General features: G+C 43.9%; 1 pseudogene; it reads right to left on the reverse strand.

Annotated features, from left to right (window-relative positions):
• Positions 1–384: 384 nt before the first annotated feature.
• On the reverse strand, positions 385–12,393 carry LOC133900689 (suppressor of mec-8 and unc-52 protein homolog 1-like; annotated as a pseudogene).
• Positions 12,394–19,209: the final 6,816 nt, after the last annotated feature.

Consider the following 19,209-nt stretch of genomic DNA (forward strand, 5'->3'; position numbering starts at 1 on the left):
ATGCCTGACCAGTGGGTCCGGCGAGATGTGAAAATTCCGATGTAAAGAAATGAAATACAGCACTTTGCCCTTTTACCTCCTGTTCTTTCTCCTCTCCCACAAACCCTGAATTGTTCATCCCTGTTCTCAGTCCAACCATCTGTGTTCTCCAGGACCGTCTCTGGGTTTTCGCAAAAAAGACATGCTTTCCAATCGCATATCTCAGTTGTTTGCAGTCTAATCTCCAACTACCAAAGGATCTCTTCTGTGTCAAGCAATGCAATGATCAGTGTTCCATTACAAAACAGACAGTTCTTTAACTGCTTTGTGCTGATGTATTCAATCAGAGCGCACGCGCACACAAAATATAGATAAATAAACTGGATAAACTGGAGCACGTCAAAAGGAATCATAATCAGCTTTTCAATTTTCAACTATTCACTTATTCCTAAGCCCACTACATGATACAATGGTAATACCTAGGGCTCCAGAAGGACCAAGGAGCATATAATTAACTATTAAGCACCTCTTAGTCTCTACATTACAAAAATCAAAATACACTCTACTTAGCAAACAGAGCTGGATAAGCACGTTCCCTAAAAATACAGCATTAATACCAAAAAAAAAAAAAAGAAATTCAAGGCTTCCATATCTTCATCATACAATCTTCGGCATAGGTGGCTACCAAGTTCCTGGGAGGATGGTGCGTAATGCCTATGACATCCTTGTCATGGACCAATGAAATCCAGGGTGCAGAGTGTCAATGTGTTTGGTTATCATTTGGATAACTTGGTACAGCGTAATCAAGAATATAAAGGATTAACAAGTTCACGCTGAAACAAGAGAGAAACTTTCAGTTGAGATCTTGTACAGAGTACAGACCTTCATTAGATGCTCCAGCTTACCAGACTGGTAGCTAAAGCAATACATGTCCCTGCAAAACAATAGCTCTCATTTAGACACCATTATAAACCAAGATGACAAGCACAAATCAAAACACTAAAAAATAATAGAAGTTTATAGTGATATCCTCACATGTCTTCTCCGACACAATATATCCATTCTCCTTTTGGGGAAACTGAAACTGCAACAAAATCTCCTCCTTCCCGTTTACCTGATGAGGAACTCTTTACAACCTGAAACAAAATTTTCAAGTCAATGATATACATGCTCTAGAAACAATGGCTGATACACCCTGGCGTTACTTTTGTTCTTTCAGCCTTTTGTTAAAAACTTAAATAAAACCTGTACAGTTTACATAATTTAAATTTCAGTTGGGTCCCCCATGTTAGCAATGTTAGCAATAAGCCTTGATGTGTGCAGATTTTCAGCTAGCAGATTAGGGAGAATAATAGTTAATTAAAGCAGTAATTGCTATAGTTATTAGCTGTTTGAATTAGGAATTTTCAGCTAGCAAATTAGGGAGAATAATAGCCAATTAAAGCAGTAATTGCTGTAGTTATTAGCTGTTTAAACCAGATCATATTGTAGTGGTCAGCAGTGTATAAATAGAGAAGAAAACAGAGAATGCAGCAAGCAATTGCAGCACCAAAAATACCACTGCTAGTGTACGTGTGTCTTAAGTGAGTTCCTAGGCTACCTGTGAGGCTGTAAGCCTTTCAATTAGTATCAGTAGGGTGTCATGGCGGGTGAAGATGGCCCTTCTACAGCTCCTGCACCTGTGGTATAGTGCGTGGTGAGAGATGTCGGAGGCGCGTAGCCGCTGCTCACCAAACACAACTACGTCAAGTGGTCGGTGATAATGGAGGTGATGCTTAAAGCCCGCGACCTCTGGGAGGCCGTGGACAAGGGCGGTGTGGACAGGGTCGACGACAGGTTGACAATGGAGATCATCTTTCGCGCAGTCCAGCTGGAGATGGTCACCTCCCTTGCGAAGAAGACGGCGAAGGAGGTCTAGAACGCGATCAAGACGATGCGCGTTGGCTCCGAGCGCTCTCACAAGGCGACTGCCCAGAAGGTGAGGAAAGACTACGAGGCAATCTCCTTCCATGACGGCGAGTCAATCGACGACTTCGCCATGCGCCTCACCGGGATTGTCCACCAGCTGGAGGTACTCGGTGATCCGATCGACGACGCCAAGGTCGTGGCCAAGTACCTGCGGGTTGTCTCGCCCAAGTTCGCGCAGATCGCGCTCTCCATCGAGACGCTCCTCGACATCTCAACGTTGACGATCGAGGAGGTCACGGGACGGCTCAAGGCGGTGGAGGACCGCCTCGACCCGGACCAGGTGCTGCCATCGACATTCGATGGCAAGCTGCTGCTCACGGAGGAGCAGTGGCTTGTGCGCCAGAAGGAAAGGCGAGCTAGCGAGGGGGGTCGCGGTCTGCCAAAGGCGACGACAAGAATCGTCGCTCCCGTGGCTCGCGCAAGAAGGGCGCGGCTGATGGCAAGAACGTTGCCCGTAACGACGACCACGACACCTGCCGCAATTGTGGGCGTACCGGTCACTGGGCTCGTGATTGCCGCCATCCCAAGCGAGGTCAGGCGCACCTCGTGCAGGAGGATGACTACGAGCCTGCGCTACTAATGGCACAGGTCTGCGCGCTGAACGACGACACCGCGCCGGCATCGACAACAATCCACCTCGATGAACCATGAGTGCAGGCGTTCCTCGGTGAGGCGGACGCCGGTGAACTCCAGGAAGGTTGGTACCTCGACACTAGCGCCACCAGCCACATGACGGGTCGCAGTGACGCCTTCGCCAAGCTTGATCGCGCGGTACAGAGAACCGTAAGGTTTGGCGACGGATTGCTTGTCGAGATCCACGGCTGCAGCATGGTGCTGTTCGCCGAGAAGAACAGCGAGCACAAGGCGCTCTCCAACGTCTACTTCATCCCACGCTTGAAGAACAGCATCATCAACGTCGGCCAACTCGATGAGTGTGGCTCGAAGGTGCTGATCGAGGATGGCGTGCTGCGCATCTGGGATCGCCGGCGCCATCTCATCGCCAAGGTGAACCGCGGGCGGAACCGGCTCTACATCCTACACCTCAACGTCGTGCGCCCCATCTGTCTCGCGGTGCAACACAACGACGACTCGTGGCGCTGGCACGCCCGCTACGGCCACATCAGCTTCGACGCGTTGCACCAGCTTGGCCGCCAAGACATGGTGCGTAGTCTTCCGCAGCTAGAACACGTGGAGCAGCTCTGTGACATCTGCGTCATGACGAAGCATCGCCGAGCCCCGTTCCTAGCCAAGGCGAAGTACCGCGCAGAGGGCATCCTAGACCTCATCCACGGCGACCTCTGCGGCCCCATCACGCCGGCGACGCCAGGCGGGCGCCGCTATTTTTTTGCTTTTGGTAGATGACGCAAGCCGCTACATGTGGCTGGCGCTTCTCACAGCAAAAAGTGATGTTGCAGTGGCCATCACTAAGTTCCAGGCTGCTGCGGAGGTGGAGAGCGGGCACAAGCTCCGCGTTCTACGTACGGACAATGGCGGCGAGTTCACCTCCGTTGAATTCGCGCGTCACTACGAGGACCACGGCGTGCAGCGGCACTTCTCCGCGCCGTACACGTCGTAGCAAAATGGCGTGGTGGAGAGGAGGAACCAGACCATCCTTGCCACCGCACACGCCCTCCTGAAACAGTGGAAGATGCTTGCTGAATTTTGGGGGAAGCTGTGACCACGGCTATCTACCTCCTCTACCAAGCACCGATGAAGAGTCTTGACGGCGAGACGCCATTTGAGGCGTGGCACGGGCTCAAGCTGGCGGTAAGCTACTTGCGTACATTCGGGTGTCTTGGTTATGTAAAGGATACACGACCAAGCCTGCGGAAGCTCGACGACCGCAGCACCCTGATGGTCTTCATCGGCTATGAGGATGGCTCCAAGGCGTACCGCATGCTCGAGCCCCGGTCCCAGCGCATCCACATCTCCCGCGACGTTGTTTTTGACGAGGACGCCGGCTGGGACTGGGAGGCGGTGCTGCAAGACGGTGGAACAGCCACACCTAACTTCCATGTGGAGGCAGTGGTCAACTACATCCACCCAGGTGCGTTGGCTCCGTCCGTAAGCAGCGCAGAAGACACTTATCCTGCTGCGCCGGTGTCCACAGGGGCGATCTCGTCGCCCATGCCCGTCTTCCCCGCAGAGGCAGCCCCCACATCCGCGGGGACGGATCTAGCGCTAGCCTCGCCCGCTGGCGTGTTGTCCACACCCACAGAGGCTTCTCCCACGGCGGCCTCGCTCCTAGAGTTTGTCTCTCCTCCGCCAAACGACTCCGACAGGCTGGATGCGTACCACGACTCCTCCCCTCTCCTTTACCGTCGCATCGACGACGTGCTTGGAGGAGAGGCACCAGGCCTTGCCAATCGCATTGTCGATGGTGAGGGGCTGCTGGTGGTCAGCGAGGATGGAGAGCCACGCTCCTTCGCTGAAGCAGAGCACGATCTAGCATGGCAGGCAGCCATGCGCGAGGAGATGGACTCCATCGAGCAAAACGGGACATGGTCACTAGTGGAGCTTCCTCATGGGCATCGATCTATTGGGCTAAAGTGGGTCTTCAAGCTCAAGAAGAATGAGGCAGGAGAAGTGATCAAGCACAAGGCTCGCCTCGTCGCCAAGGGTTATGTGCAGCAACCGGGCATTGACTTCGATAAAGTATTCGCACCCGTTGCTCGTCTTGAGTCTGTTCGGTTGCTGCTAGCTGTTGCTCAAGATGGCTGACCGGTGCATCACATGGATGTGAAATCGGCTTTCCTCAACGGCGATTTGGGGGAGGAGGTGTACGTCGCGCAACTGCCATGCTTCGTCACCGCCAGAGCAGAATAGAAGGTGTTGCGCCTGCGGAAGGCGCTCTACAGGCTGCAGCAAGCGCCGCAGGCTTGGAACGAGAAGCTGCACATGACATTGCGAGCTCTCGGGTTCGAGCAAAGCCCGCATGAGGCGGCGATGTACAGGCGTGGCCATGGCGATTCGCTGTTGCTCCTCGGGGTCTATGTGGATGACTTGATCATCACTGGATCAGCCGAGGCGAAGATCAACCGCTTCAAGGAGGAGATGAAGGCGAGGTTCAGGATGAGCGACCTTGGATTGCTCTCCTTCTACCTTGACATCGAGGTGCAGCATAGTAGCAGTGAGATCACGCTGTGCCAGGCGCATTACGCCAAGCGCATCCTAGAGATGGCGGGGATGCAGGACTGCAACCCTGCGCACACCCTCATAGAGGAGCGGCTCAAGCTGAGCCGTGACAGCATGGCGGCGGAGGTGGACATCACTCAGTACCGGAGGATCATTGGAAGCCTCCACTATCTTGTCCACATGCGGCCAGACCTCGCTTTCAGCGTGGGGTACGTGAGTCGCTTCATGGAGCGGCCTACAGAGGAACACATGGCGGTAGTGAAGAGGATTCTGCACTATGTGGCTGGGACTTTAAGTCTCGGTTGCCACTACGGGAGGACAGCGGAGGCACGTCTTGTCGGGTACACCGACAGCGACCTCGCCGGCGATGTTGACACAAGGAGGAGTACATCCGACGGTTTGTTCTTCTACGACAGCAGCTTGGTGAGTTGGCACGCTCTTAAGCAAAAGGCAGTGGCACTCATCCTGTGAGGCGGAGTATGTTGCTGCCACTACGGCAGCCACACAGGCAGTGTGGTTGGCTCGGCTCATCGGTGACTTCAAGGGGAGGGACGCCAACACTGTCGAGCTGAAGATTGACAACAAGTCAGCCTTAGCGCTGATACAAAACCCTGTCTTCCATGAACGTAGCAAACACATCAATGTGCGCTACCAGTTCATCAGGGAGTGCCGGGAAGATGGGAGGATTAGTGCTGATTTCGTCGGCACTAAGGACCAGCTCGCTGACATTCAAACGAAGGCACTTGGGCGAGTCAGATTCCATGAGCTTCGTGCTATGATTGGAATGGTCAACATCAATTCCAAGTCCACACATAAGGATTAAGGGGAGATTGTTAGCAATAAGCCTTGATGTGTGCAGATTTTCAGCTAGCAGATTAGGGAGAATAATAGTCAATTAAAGCAGTAATTGCTGTAGTTATTAGCTGTTTGAACCAGGGATTTCCAGCTAGCAAATTAGGGAGAATAATAGCCAATTAAAACAGTAATTGCTGTAGTTATTAGCTGTTTAAACCAGGCCATATTGTAGTAGTCAGCAGTGTATAAATAGAAAAGAAAACAGAGAATGCAGCAAGCAATTGCAGCACCAAAAATACCACTGCTAGAGTACGTGTCTTGGGTGAGTTCCTGGGCTACCTGTGAGGTTGTAGGCCTTTCACCCCAACACTATTTTCTTTCCAAAAAAGTAAGTGGTGCACCATCAGATGAACAGAAAACAGTAATGCATAAGGTCATCCAAAGCCCATAATGAAGGAATCACAGACCCATAACTAAGGCTTGAAAGTAAATTATGTTTCCAAGGAATAGAGAAGTGAACTAGATTCCGATAGAACCCTCAATTTTGCAGGCAGAAAACGATAAGACAAATAAAACAATAGAATGTATATTCACAGTACCTGTCCTTGTAAAGTCATGATGTATATTGACGATGTCTTATTGCAGACAACAATGTGATCAGTATTTTTTGGAAATAAATGGACAGAGTTAACAGATGCGTCTCCTCCCTGGAAATGGAAGGACACATATGGGTAAGCAAGCATTACTAAAGGCTATACAATGTTTAAGGGTCAAACTTGGACAGTATGAGAAGTCATACCCTCATAGGCGGTGGTGGCTTGAAAGTATGCAAGCAATCTGTTGTTTTTGTATCCCAGACCTAAATTGAGAAACAATAAATGAATAAGCAAACAGCTGTTAGTTGTTGAACAATTGAAAGTTGAACTGTATATATGAGACGTGGAGATCAGCACCTTAACAGTACAATCACTGGAAGCTGTAATAACACGGCTACCATCAGTAGTAAAGATGGCATAATTTACATATTATGACCTCGGAATTCTTTAAGCATCTTTCCAGACTTGAGGCCATGTACTCCGCAAAAATTGGGGGGGGGGGGGGGGGGATAAGCCTTTAATTCTTTTCACGAAATAAGAATGTGTGAAACTGAAGTTCTGAATCCAATGCAAAAGAAATAAAAAAGAGATAAAAAAGCAGTCTGCAGGACATTGCAAAAACAAACACAATTCAGTGCAGATAAACGTTCATATTTCCAATGCTTCAAAAAGTATCTGGTTGTTTGACCACTCTTAGTTCAACCCGACTTAGGGAGATCCTTTCAAACTTATTATGCCAAAGTTCAAATCTGGATTTTTGTTTGTTTGAATAATAGGAAAGCAAACTTATTAACACAGAATGAAATGAAGGCTGCAAACAGAACTTTCCAAAGCACAAATACAGTTCTGGAATTAGTTTGAAAAAATCAGCTTGCTTCCATTTTCCAGTTCAGGTAAGGAAAAAATGGTTACCATGCACCATCTACATTTTTAATAGAAGACTTTTTTTAAAAACAAAAATAATCTCTCTTATATCAAATGGGCCCACTATTTTAAATATGCAGTTCAAAAATTAAAAAAAAATGTATCCAACCTATGATGTAGTTTAATTGGATTATCTTAAAAGGACTAAGGAAGGGCCCATATAAGAATTGCAGCAATGATTAGCACCACTGTGGTACCGCACCAAGATGCATGCCCTCAAACAGAAGAAGAGAGAAAAAAATGAAACTGGCTCAAATTTGCAAATATCATATTGAATCATTCTTTTTCAAGAGAATGAAAAAAAAAGTAAAATATGTAGAAAGATATTTCAATAGTAAAGTTAGGTAGTTTATGGATATATGAAACCTCGCGGTAGTGTCAAAGGATGTACTCAATATCTGGGTTCCGTCACGTGAGAATGTAACACTTGTAACACCTTTCGCATGAGCACGCTCAAGGCGTCGCAAGCACTGGCCAGTTCGTATACGCCAAACCTGGAAATGGATGAAAGGGAACAGATTAGTATGGAGATGAATTATTGATAATAATTTTGTTTGACATAGAAGAACCAAGAAACTAGGCAAACATTAGACCAAATGATTGTGGTGCGATATTGACCAATAATGCAATCTAACCAAATTATGTTCGTCAGATATTGACCAATACCAACTAATGTTGTTTTACCAGATGATTGCAGTCAGACACTCATATATGACCACAGTATATACTTGTCAGAAAATTTTGTTAAACAAATGTCATATATGCAGAAATGTATTAAATGATACTACACTCTACCAATGCAATGACAATATACTCTCCACCACCTTCATCGATCAGGACAGAAAAAACAGTTTGATATATAGCAAATACTCGCAAGAAAATTTATGAGCAACAAATATAAACTTGCAAGAAGCAGTACATAAGTTATTATAATATGACCTGAGCAAACAATATTTAGAATGCAACGCAGATCGTTGAGGGACAATATTTCTACTGAATTGAAAGAAAATATAGGAGAGTAGCAAGGACACCTTAATCTTTCCATCCTGTGATCCGAATGCCAGCATTTCAGAATCTCTACTAAAATCAACACACAACACAGCATTATCGTGCATCATAAAGCTTTCCTGAAGTGTTTATCAAACACAGTATGCAAAAAATTAGCATCCTTATCCATATCTGATTAAAAGGAACGGGCATATTTAAGTCCCATGAAGCAACAAAACTTAAAAGGCCTTACATCGGCTTGGTATTGAAGATCCTTTTTAAGCTTCCCAATAATATAATCCCAGACCTGAAAATTTAAGTGAATTTTAGCCAAGCTACATCAAAGGAGCTGACATGCAAAGACAGACTAGAAAGCAACTTACTTCAATGATTCCATCCACTGAGCATGAAACAAGGTACTGACCATCAGGTGAGAATCGAGCACATTCAGGATGAGTTTTCTTCCCAAACTGCAAGAACAATGTGAGGTTATAATCAGCAGTGAACCAAAACCTGATAAGAGTGACTCCCTTGGCACATGCATGTTGTTTCTATTCCTTCTTTCAGCATGCAAGTGAAGATGACAGAACCTCAAACTACATCTAATCCGAGGTTGGTTCATCTTCATCAAGGATAATAAGTCACAAGCAAGTATACAGCAGATATTCAATGTTTGAATTACTTTTCTTATTCCATTTTATGATAACCTTAGTTCGAGATGTGTAGCTATCATCACAAGTTTTAAAGCCAACCCATTAAGCTAACATAGCAAATCCTTCTATCCTATAATATTGACTACAAACGGAGTCTTCTCATTTAGCCACATCATCAATAAATATAACTATATAAGCCTCTTGATTGTACGCATGTTTTAAGTTGTGAACCTTGGATACATGCATTCAGGCTTATCAACAGGCATCTTTCCCTGCCTACGGTTGCCATTAGCAAGTTTAATTAAATGATCATGTCCCTTCGTAATGACATGTGCAAAATGATGAATTTATTCAGTACAAAACTGCAACCACACATTATCTAATATTGCCTCGGACAAGCACACAAGGAAAAATCAAAACGGCTATGGGTGTCTCATGCGGTGAACTCTCAACTGCTCTAACAGCTTATTGCAAAGGGCCATTAGCTATAAAAATCTTAATTAAGACAAGCTTATCTCTAATTCATAGCGCTGTGGCATGGACATCAAAAACTTCTGCCGGCGCCCGACGTCGAAACTAACAGGCAGAGATGGCTTTAATATTTGCAACATCTCACCCTTTGATACAAGATGTGGCCTTATTCCAAGTACTTTAGTGATCCCACCAAGTATTGATCCACCATGGCCAGCAAACACAATGTTGGACAAGCCCAGATGTGGTGCTGTGGTGATGCATTTTGTTCACCATCGATTGAAGAGAACAAACAAAGATGGACGATGACATGGATTATATATGGGGTGGACAAAAAGAGAAAGGGGCAATTTTGGTGAAGATATCGCTTGGGTGTCTGGTGTGTGCGACGAACTCTCGCATGACTACTTTACTTCCTGTATGTGACGTGTCTATATCATTTGGGCAGGTGAGCCACATGTTGTGGCCTCGCTACTGCCTCCTATGTTGTGATGAAAGATGGACTGGTTTATGGGTTGAGCAAACAAGTGATAAAGACTACATTCTATCTCGCGCTATATATGATTTGAGAAATCAGCGTCATGTCATAATAAAGGGTCTATTTGAACACAGCAAAGAAAAGCGCAGAAATAGAAAAAATCATTGCATTTTTGTACAAGTTAATGCAATTACAAAATAGATGATCACACAGTAGAAAATTGCAACAATGATTATTTGGACGACATGTAGCAAAAACATAGGATCAAAGAGAACGACACAAAGGAATTCTTTCATTAGGTTACACTTGAATCTCGTGTTAGGATTCCTCCAACATTAAGAAATAACAAAGCCATCGCATAGAAATTTTATAGTTTTACTCTTTGTTCCAAAGAGCTCCATCGAAAATTTTCTGATAATCATTTACTTTGAAATTCTTCCATTTTTTATTTATTCTAGAGTTCCTAAATTTGTAATCATAATAATGTACTTATGCAGTTATTCTTGTTTAAGTATATACAAATTCGCAATTTAGAATGATGTGTAGTGTTATCACAAAATATTTTGTACTACACTGTGTAAAGCAAATATGTTCCCTTGAGCCCATTGTAAAAATAACTATAAGTTTAAGTTTACCTAATTAAAAAATATTATGCATCTATTTTTAATGCATAAATAGCCCGGCAACAACGCACAGGAGGTACACCTAGACACTATTAATATTGTTAGTATTTTTTTCTGTTATCAAGGTTATCCCTTTGCTCTTCTGAAGCTGCTAGATATCAAATATATTAACTCAGCAATTGCAATGTCTGAGGTAAAAAACCAACATAATAAAAGAAGCAAAATCACCTTTATTTGATGAGATAAAGTAGTAGGGTACATCTCTTCTTCATCTTGTTTCATTGCAGCCTCTGAATAAATCGAACTGTGTGCCAGGAGGCAACAGTCCTACACAATAGGAAAAAGACGAGGAGGTCAGGACGATTTCATAACAGATTAACAGTTATGACAAGATACTATTACAGTAGGCGGTAGCAGCCAGTTTATAGTGCGGGGCAAAGAGAGTACCTTGGTGCTGTTGCCATTTCAAAGCCTGACCAATCAATGCCACAAGCCGAGATGGCGGGACTACTGAGACTTCAGAAGCAATAGCTGAAATTGGCACAACAGATGAACAACTAATAGAAAAGAATTAGAATTACAGAGAATAGAATTTCCAGGGCTGCTAATATTGGAGAAGGTAGGAGCAACTTCTTGAAGTCATCGACATGCTAATCAGTCTTCTTTAACTTTCAAAACATGCAATTTATTGAGAAGTGCTAAAATAACTGTGGTACATTATGAATATGTGCTCTTAACTCTAAATAAATAATAATCCAACATCTAACAAGTAAGGCAATCAGCAACCCCACCTTGAGCAATCAGCACCCGCCTCTTCTCCTTGGTGAATTCTTGGTAGGCCTGTTGGTGGAGTGACATTCCGGTGTTTCAAAGTTAAGATAGCTCAGGGAGGAGAAAGAACATACCACGAACAAGACAGCAAGAGAATGTTGCCAACCTCATTGGGGTCAAAGTATGTGTGGACAAGGAGATGCTCAAGGCGCAGGTAGCGCTCAGGCTGCTCCTGCTTCATGACGCCCATGACTTGCGTCTGGCGGAGGATGGCACAGGCCGTGTCAAGCTCACGGAGCTCAGCCATCTCCAACACAATCTGCTCGTAGAGGTCCTTGAGCTTCTTGCGCGGCAGCTTGAGCTGCACGACCTGAGGCAGCATGGCATTCCAGTGCCCGGCATTGATGTCGGCGATAAAGGTGTCGATGCTGTCAACGGTGTTGAGCGAGACCTGGCATTCATTCTGCAGCGTTTGGAACGTCTGCTGCAGCGAGTTTCCCTTGCAGAACTGCAGCACTATCTTCACCACGCTGCGTCCACGAAATTCAAGAAGAAACATTATGCGATATAAACACCGCTCAAATCCTTTCCCTGCCCTAAGCCACAAAAACTGCTGCCACTCTAGGGGTTTCACGGATAGATTCAGGACACGGTGCGGACTTCAAACTTCGAAGGTTGTCCGATTTCTTGCCTTACTGAAAGATAATAATCGGGATGTTGGTTTAATAAACAAAAGATTCATGCGCGGACTGAAGGATTCAAGTAGGGTTTAGGGATTTCTTGGGCTGCTTCTCCCGTAGTTTCAAGGGGGGGCGTGATTAGTAAGGTTAGAGAGGGGTGCATACGTACTCGCGGGCCTCGATCTCGAAGGTGGACGCCGACGACGCCATCTTCTGCTACTGCACCAGGTAAGGTCGGGAGCGGCTGTCGGAGAAGAACGAGAGGGTGGAGGTGGAGACGGCGAGGGGAAGTTGGAGGCAAAAGCCCGAGCCCAATGGGCCAACACGCCTCAAGACCCCTTTGGGCCTTGGAATGTCCGTGAACGGGAAGCCCTGTTGCTGGGCTAAGCGGAGGGGATTTTATTCACGTTGGCTGACGAAATCACGTGCTTAGAGACGGTTTTTAAGGGTGGGTTCAGTATAGTCACTTTAAATTGCTATTGCTCTCTCATTCGGTGTTCGTTTTCAGTTCCGTTTATACAGTGGATCTATAAAATAAAACCATATAGCATATGTTTCAAAGTCATTTTATATTTACCAGCAAGTTGTCTTTAATGTGACTTGTAACTTACGTGTAAACTTGCTTCACATAAGTTGTTACTAAATATATTAACCGATGTTTTGGTATCTCAACATGAAGTAGTTACTTCATCAAAAGTTGTTACAAAGTCTTGACAAAAGTTTCTACAAGATATATGGTTGAAGTTGCTATCGAACATTCGTTGAAGTTGACACACAGCATCCACATAAAATGTGACTTTAAGTTGGACTTTTTATGTTGTTACACAACTACATAAGTTACCACCAAACATTCATTAAAGTTGCTACCGATTCCAAGTCATAGCAACGTCTGCGAAATAATTTCTAGCCTTCCAAATCATAGTAGAATTTTGTTTGCTACCGCCTCTACATAATTTGCTACCAAACATTCATTGAAATTGCTACCCAATATTTCGCAGAAGTAGATGCTCAATTTTTCGCTGAAATTGCTAATAACTATAAAATATTGAATTTTAAAAATTTAGATTATAGCAAAATTCACTCTTTTTTAAAATTTTCTAATTATTTAAACCAACATAAAATCAAGGAAGTATATATTTGAATATATATATATATATATATATATATATATACACACACATGTATGTGTATATTCAAATATATTATTATTGACTAAGTAATCCAAAGAGCACCGAGTTAGTTTATGAAATTAAACACTGCATTAGGATGATAATTGCATCTTTGGTTTATTTGTTTTTATGGTTCTTCGAGTGGAGATTTGAACTTGAATGTCTCTCAAATTCAAATCTAATCTTTAGATTCAATTTAGCTGAAATCCAAATCAATTCAAATACTTCGAGATCAAATCCCTCCCAAAAATCAGGGCTTCAAGTTCAAGCCTAAATCCAAATTCAAATAATTCTATTTGAATTATTACCGAACCCAATTCTAATAGCAAATCCTTTTCCTTTTCTCTGGACCGAACCTCCCTTTTTCCTTGTTGGCCCAACCAAGCTCACCCTCTTTCTTCTCCCCTGGGCCCAGCTCCTCTCTTTCTTCTCTGCGCAGCCCAGCTGCATGCCAGCCCACTCAGATCCCTCTCTCCCTCTACTCCTCTGAGCCTAGCCTAGCCGCCCGCTCTCCTCCCTCACCGACATGGGGGACCCGCAGTCCAGGAGCTTCGGAGTGAGGTACACTAGATATATTGATAGGGACTGCGGAGTGAGGTGTAGCCCCTCTTAAGACCGAAAGCCCCAGATATACCTTGTTATCTTGTTTAAACTGTTTCAAATTTAACAGAGAATATAACTAGATATCTGCATAACCTACTTTACACTTAAAACTAAATCGTAAAGTTTTATCCTTGAGTTATCCTTTATGCATCTATCAACCTCTTGAAGTAGTATAGGACTTGCTGAGTACCTTATGTACTCATTTTTTATGCCATTCAGATGAGGAGATGGATACCGATTTCGCGGGAAACAAAGGCGCTGATGAGGAGTAGATTTAGCAGTCACGTTCGCACCTGAGCTGCCTGTGGCCTTGGGTTGTTATTCCGTTACGTGTTTTGTTGGCTGGTTGGCTAGGTTTGTAATGTACCATATGGTTTAAAAACCTTTTATACTCATGTAACATTAACCTCATTATATACGATGTATGACTGTGATGCCATAGATATTATACTATATGTATCAGCTACTTGATACAGGGACTGATACAAGAGGCATAGCAGATCCCAGAACTCAAGTCCTATAATAACTTTCTTCACTGAAATGCAATCACAAAAGTTAGAAACAACAACTTACTATTGTTAGGGGAATAGTACCACGTGGGCCCCTCGTTCGTTGACTTCGGCCACAACAATCAATCCAAAAGGCAAGTAATGAGGCTAACGTCAAGACAGAGATGCTTTCCCTTATGCTCTGCAAGTGTTAGGCTCGAGAGGGAACAACGAAGCCCAAGGGGCGAAGCCCGAACGTGTGGACTGAAGGGCGGAAGAGGTAGTGAAGCCCAAAGGAAAAAACCTGAAGGCGAGAACTAAAGGACGAAGGGATGTGACGAGACTCGAAGGACGAAGGGTACAACGAAGCCCTCAGGCCGGAGGGAGGCGGCTCAAGGACCTTCGACGGTAAAGCGAAGGCTTATCTGGGAAGGAGCCAGTGGGTTAACTAGAACCCAACCAGGAGATAGCCGGAGGGGGAACGCTAGCAGTCCTAACAGAGGGCTCAGTGCGGGCCCCTTCAGGACACGTATAGGGATTAGGTTGCATAGGGCACCATATGTGGGAAATGACTGTAATACCCTAGGAATATTCCTATCAAGTTAACAACAACTTATTCAATAATTTTAGTGAAATTTTGTAGCAACTTATGTGAAAGGTTTAATAAAAAAAGTTTACACATAAGCTGCTAGTGCACATAAAATGTCTCCAAAACATATGCAATATGTATTTCATTTTGTTTGCCTCGTCACATAGAACAAAACGGTGCAAATTGAACTCGAAAAAGACATTCAATTTAAAAGATATGGTGATTTAAAGAAAATGTAATCAATTTTTTGTTTGCTGACGTCAACATGCATCATCTTTGAAAGAGACATCCCTAGACTTCACTTATGACCGCAACCGGCCATGCGTTCGGGTGCTAGCGTGATAGGAAAATTCAGGAAACATCACTGGTTTCCAGTGGTGTTTAGGAAATAGCATTCCAAATCCTTGTATTCATCAAATAGCACTGGTTTCACCAAATGGATTAACAAAACAGCACTCCACCTACTTTTTCTACTCTCCCATTTATTTCTAGTCCTTTCTTCACATACAAACTGACCAAATTGCCCCTGCTGCATTTTAAGGCATGTTGGCCTCCCTTTTTGCCTCTTCCATCCATTTTAAACAAAGAAATTGAAAAAATAACACAAATAGAAAAATAGAAAACTACGAGTTCCATTTTAAGCAAGGTTAAGCATAGCAGATTGCATATTACAAATAGACCCACTTTGGCATACAAGCAGTACAAATAGGCTCCTACAAGTTCCATTTTAACGAAATAGCATACATAAGGTTGCATATTACATATTTATAACCAAATTTTTCATTCAGACATCACAAGAGAACTACTAAGTTCCATGGATCACAAAAGTATCACACAAACTCATGCATTCCGAAACACTAAACTATCATATTTGCCCCAGTTGTTGATGCAACACTTCCTTCTTCCTAGGATAGCACAAGGAAGCGCTTGACTGGGGTAATGACGGTAGATGGCACTGGAGCATACTCTTGGCCTCCCTATAACAAAGATACCATCCTTCAGGTAATATTTTCACGAGAAATACTTTCAACAGGCATTGTCCTTGGCCTCATTGCTCTATTCTTTGGTTTGGAAGGTGCCTTCCTGCATACAGAAAATATCAGTTATAATACATTAGTAAAAGGAGTACATATGATTTTTTTACTATAGTTACCTCTTTTTTGGACCCTTGAGTTCGCAATTAGAATTATGTTGTCCAAATTCACCACATGTTTTGCACTTATTTTGTTTCCTTGCACTTGGTTCATGGCTTTCCTTAAATATGTTCTTTCGCTTTCTTCTTGGTCCCATTTTCAACTTGGACGGCAGTAACTTGAAACCCAAGTTTACCTTATGCCATTGAGACTTGTCAAACATTACTGGAATTGTACCATTATATGCAACATTGAACCTCTCCACAGAGTAATATTCATGGATAAATGATTCTAAGTTAACATTTCTCTGTGTTTGTATGAAAGCCAGAGCATGAAGACAAGGCTTCCCAATCACTTTCCATTCTCTACAGCTGCATGTGTGTGCATGCAAGTCCACAACATTCCGCCAAGGTGTCATGTCCTGGTAATTGCCAAAAATCTCAGCAGTGACCACCATATTTCCTAAACCTCTAGTCTTAGCTTTAAGTTGACTCTTAATAGCAGGAACAATGATACCAACAAGCTTATTTGCAATATTTTTCCTCTTTTCCCATAACTCCATTGTCATTTGCCTCAACCTATCAACTAAATCAACAATTGGCAAGTCTTTGATATTCTTAATCCATGAATTGAAACATTCAGCTAGATTATTGTTCACATAGTCACATTTTATCTCAGTGGAGAACATTGACCTGCTCCATAAGTGATTTTGATGCTCATTAATATAATCTAAAACTTCAGTACATGCATCAAGAATTTGACCAAAATGGAAATCAAACCTATCTGGCCTATATGCCCCAGCTGCCAGCCATATTCTTGTCAAAAACTTCACCACAATACTTCTTCCTGAAGTTTGTCCAAAGATATCTCATGCACTCTCTATTCTCAATGCCATGGAATACTTTCTTGATTGCACCATCTAGACCCTTGCATGCATATGATGATATTGCTAGTGCTGGAGGATGTCCTATTGCCTTCTTGAGTTGTCTCATGAATCAGGTCCAATTGTCTTTAGATTCTGAGCCAATGATACCCCATGCAACATGGTACATCCAATTGTGCCCATCCAGAGCACAAGAAACTACTAACTGCCCATTGTACCTCCCAGTCAAGGCAGTTGAATCAATACCAAGTTAAGGCCTAAACCCATTTTTGAAGCCATCAATGCATGGCTGCAAAGCCATGAACAACTTGTCAAAGTGAACATCATTTCCACTTATTTTGGTGTCAATCTCCACAATTGATCTAGGAGACCTGGCAAGAAGTTCAGCTCTGAAATTGAACAATGATTCAAAACTGTCATCCCAACTCCCATAAATCTTATCCAGAGCTTTCTGTCTGCCTGCCCATGCAGTCCCATAGCTAACCTCAACACTATAAACCTCACTAAGTTTGTCTTGCAAACCCTTGGCCCCAAGTTTTGGATTCTTCCTCAACCAAGCAACAACCTTCTCAGCAATCCATTTTTTAGATGCCATTGAGTGTACTAATTTACTGCTGGACACACAATCATGACCACAAGGTATCTTTGAAATCTGAAAAAAAAAAAGAAGTTACAAAAAATTAATCAATTTTTACAGTAAAGAAAAGAAGGTACAACAAATTAGAAAAAAGGAAAGAAGGTATGAGTAATACCACAACAGTTGGTTGACGCTGCAATTTGTGAGCCACAATTCTCCACTTGCACCCCTTTGCTCTGCATTCAGCTCGATACCTTGTCTTATTAGTTACTACTTTGTGCACCTCAAACTCTTTCTTGATTAGATGCTGTCTCAAAGCCATCTTGAAATCATGCATTGTAGGAAAAGATTCACCAACCTGAATATTAGTATTTTCCTTATCAACTACAATGTTAGCTTCACTACCTGCATTATCATCGACTAGAATGTGCCTCATGAATCTCAGCATCAGAAACTTGTTCCACCTGAGGGGCCTCACTATGCTTCTTTCTAGCTGCCTCCTAAGTGTTATCTACATCCCTCAGTCCTAAAGCAGCATAAAATTGTTCATCATCGACAAAAACATCAGCATCATACATCATAACAAGATCTACATCCCCCTTAGGCTGAGACTGACTTGCATTCTTGCTGCATGGCAATTTTCCCAACAATTTCTCCTCCATTGATATGCTCCTCTCATAGCCCGGTTTCAGTTCAATTTGTACAACCAGCGTCAACACTTTGCTTCTCCAGTACATCTGAAATGCATTACCAAGGTCAATGTTTGTGGCAATCTGCTGAAGATACTTATTTTCTCGGTCCCAAAACCAACAAACTGGCTCCTAGTAACTCTCCCAAATTGTTTTGGTTGCAAGATCATCCATTAAATATTGGACTAAGTAGCCACCAGCTATATTCATGGACAACACATGATCTTTAGCCTCCAACTCAATTCTACTGCCATCATCAAGGATAGTTGTATAGCCCGAAATCATAGCACACAAACTAAATTCTATTTCTCTACGCACCAATAGAGGAAAAGTACAAAAATCAGATCGGGAGGGGACTTGAACTACAAAATCAGATCAGGGGAGGGGGATGTGAACTAACCCTGTGGAGGCGCCATCACTTTTGCCATTCAACGGCTCATCGTCTGTCGTCCTGTGGTCGCCCATCCCACCGTCACATGCGCCGCCTGCGCCCTTCTAGCCACCACCCATGCCATCAATGCCCATCTTGCTAGCACCCTTCACGCCGCCATCCTCTTGGTCTCCTTTTCCTGGCCGGAGTGGTTGCTTGAGTAGCTACCGCCGCCTGTTGTCCAGGCTAAGTCTCGGGAGTGTAGGGATAAAGAAAAAAGGGACGCGTCTTGGGGAACGACTCAAGAGAAGGCAGAAGGGCAAGTTGGTTATTGGGTTTTGGGTAAAACGATGGGAAAAAATAGAATAGAGGGGATAATGACGTGGGGTGCTCATCCGTGAATTAGTTTCGCTTCCTGCGGTGGTGTTCCGTGAATTTCACCATTCCGGGTGATGTTTCCTGAGCACCGCTCCAAACAAGTGTTGTTTCATGAATTTCCCCCTAGCAGGGCCGGTCGCGCGTTAACCCTGTCCATCCATGAAGTGTCTCCTTATGAATCCAGCTACGATCCAAGTGAGTTTGTCAGTACTTGTTTAAGTCGATTTAAGCTCAGCTCAAATTCGAGTGCTAGGTGACGATTTAACAGAA

The sequence above is a fragment of the Phragmites australis genome, chromosome 2 (assembly GCF_958298935.1).
Source record: "Phragmites australis chromosome 2, lpPhrAust1.1, whole genome shotgun sequence".
In the NCBI taxonomy this organism is placed as follows: domain Eukaryota; kingdom Viridiplantae; phylum Streptophyta; class Magnoliopsida; order Poales; family Poaceae; genus Phragmites; species Phragmites australis.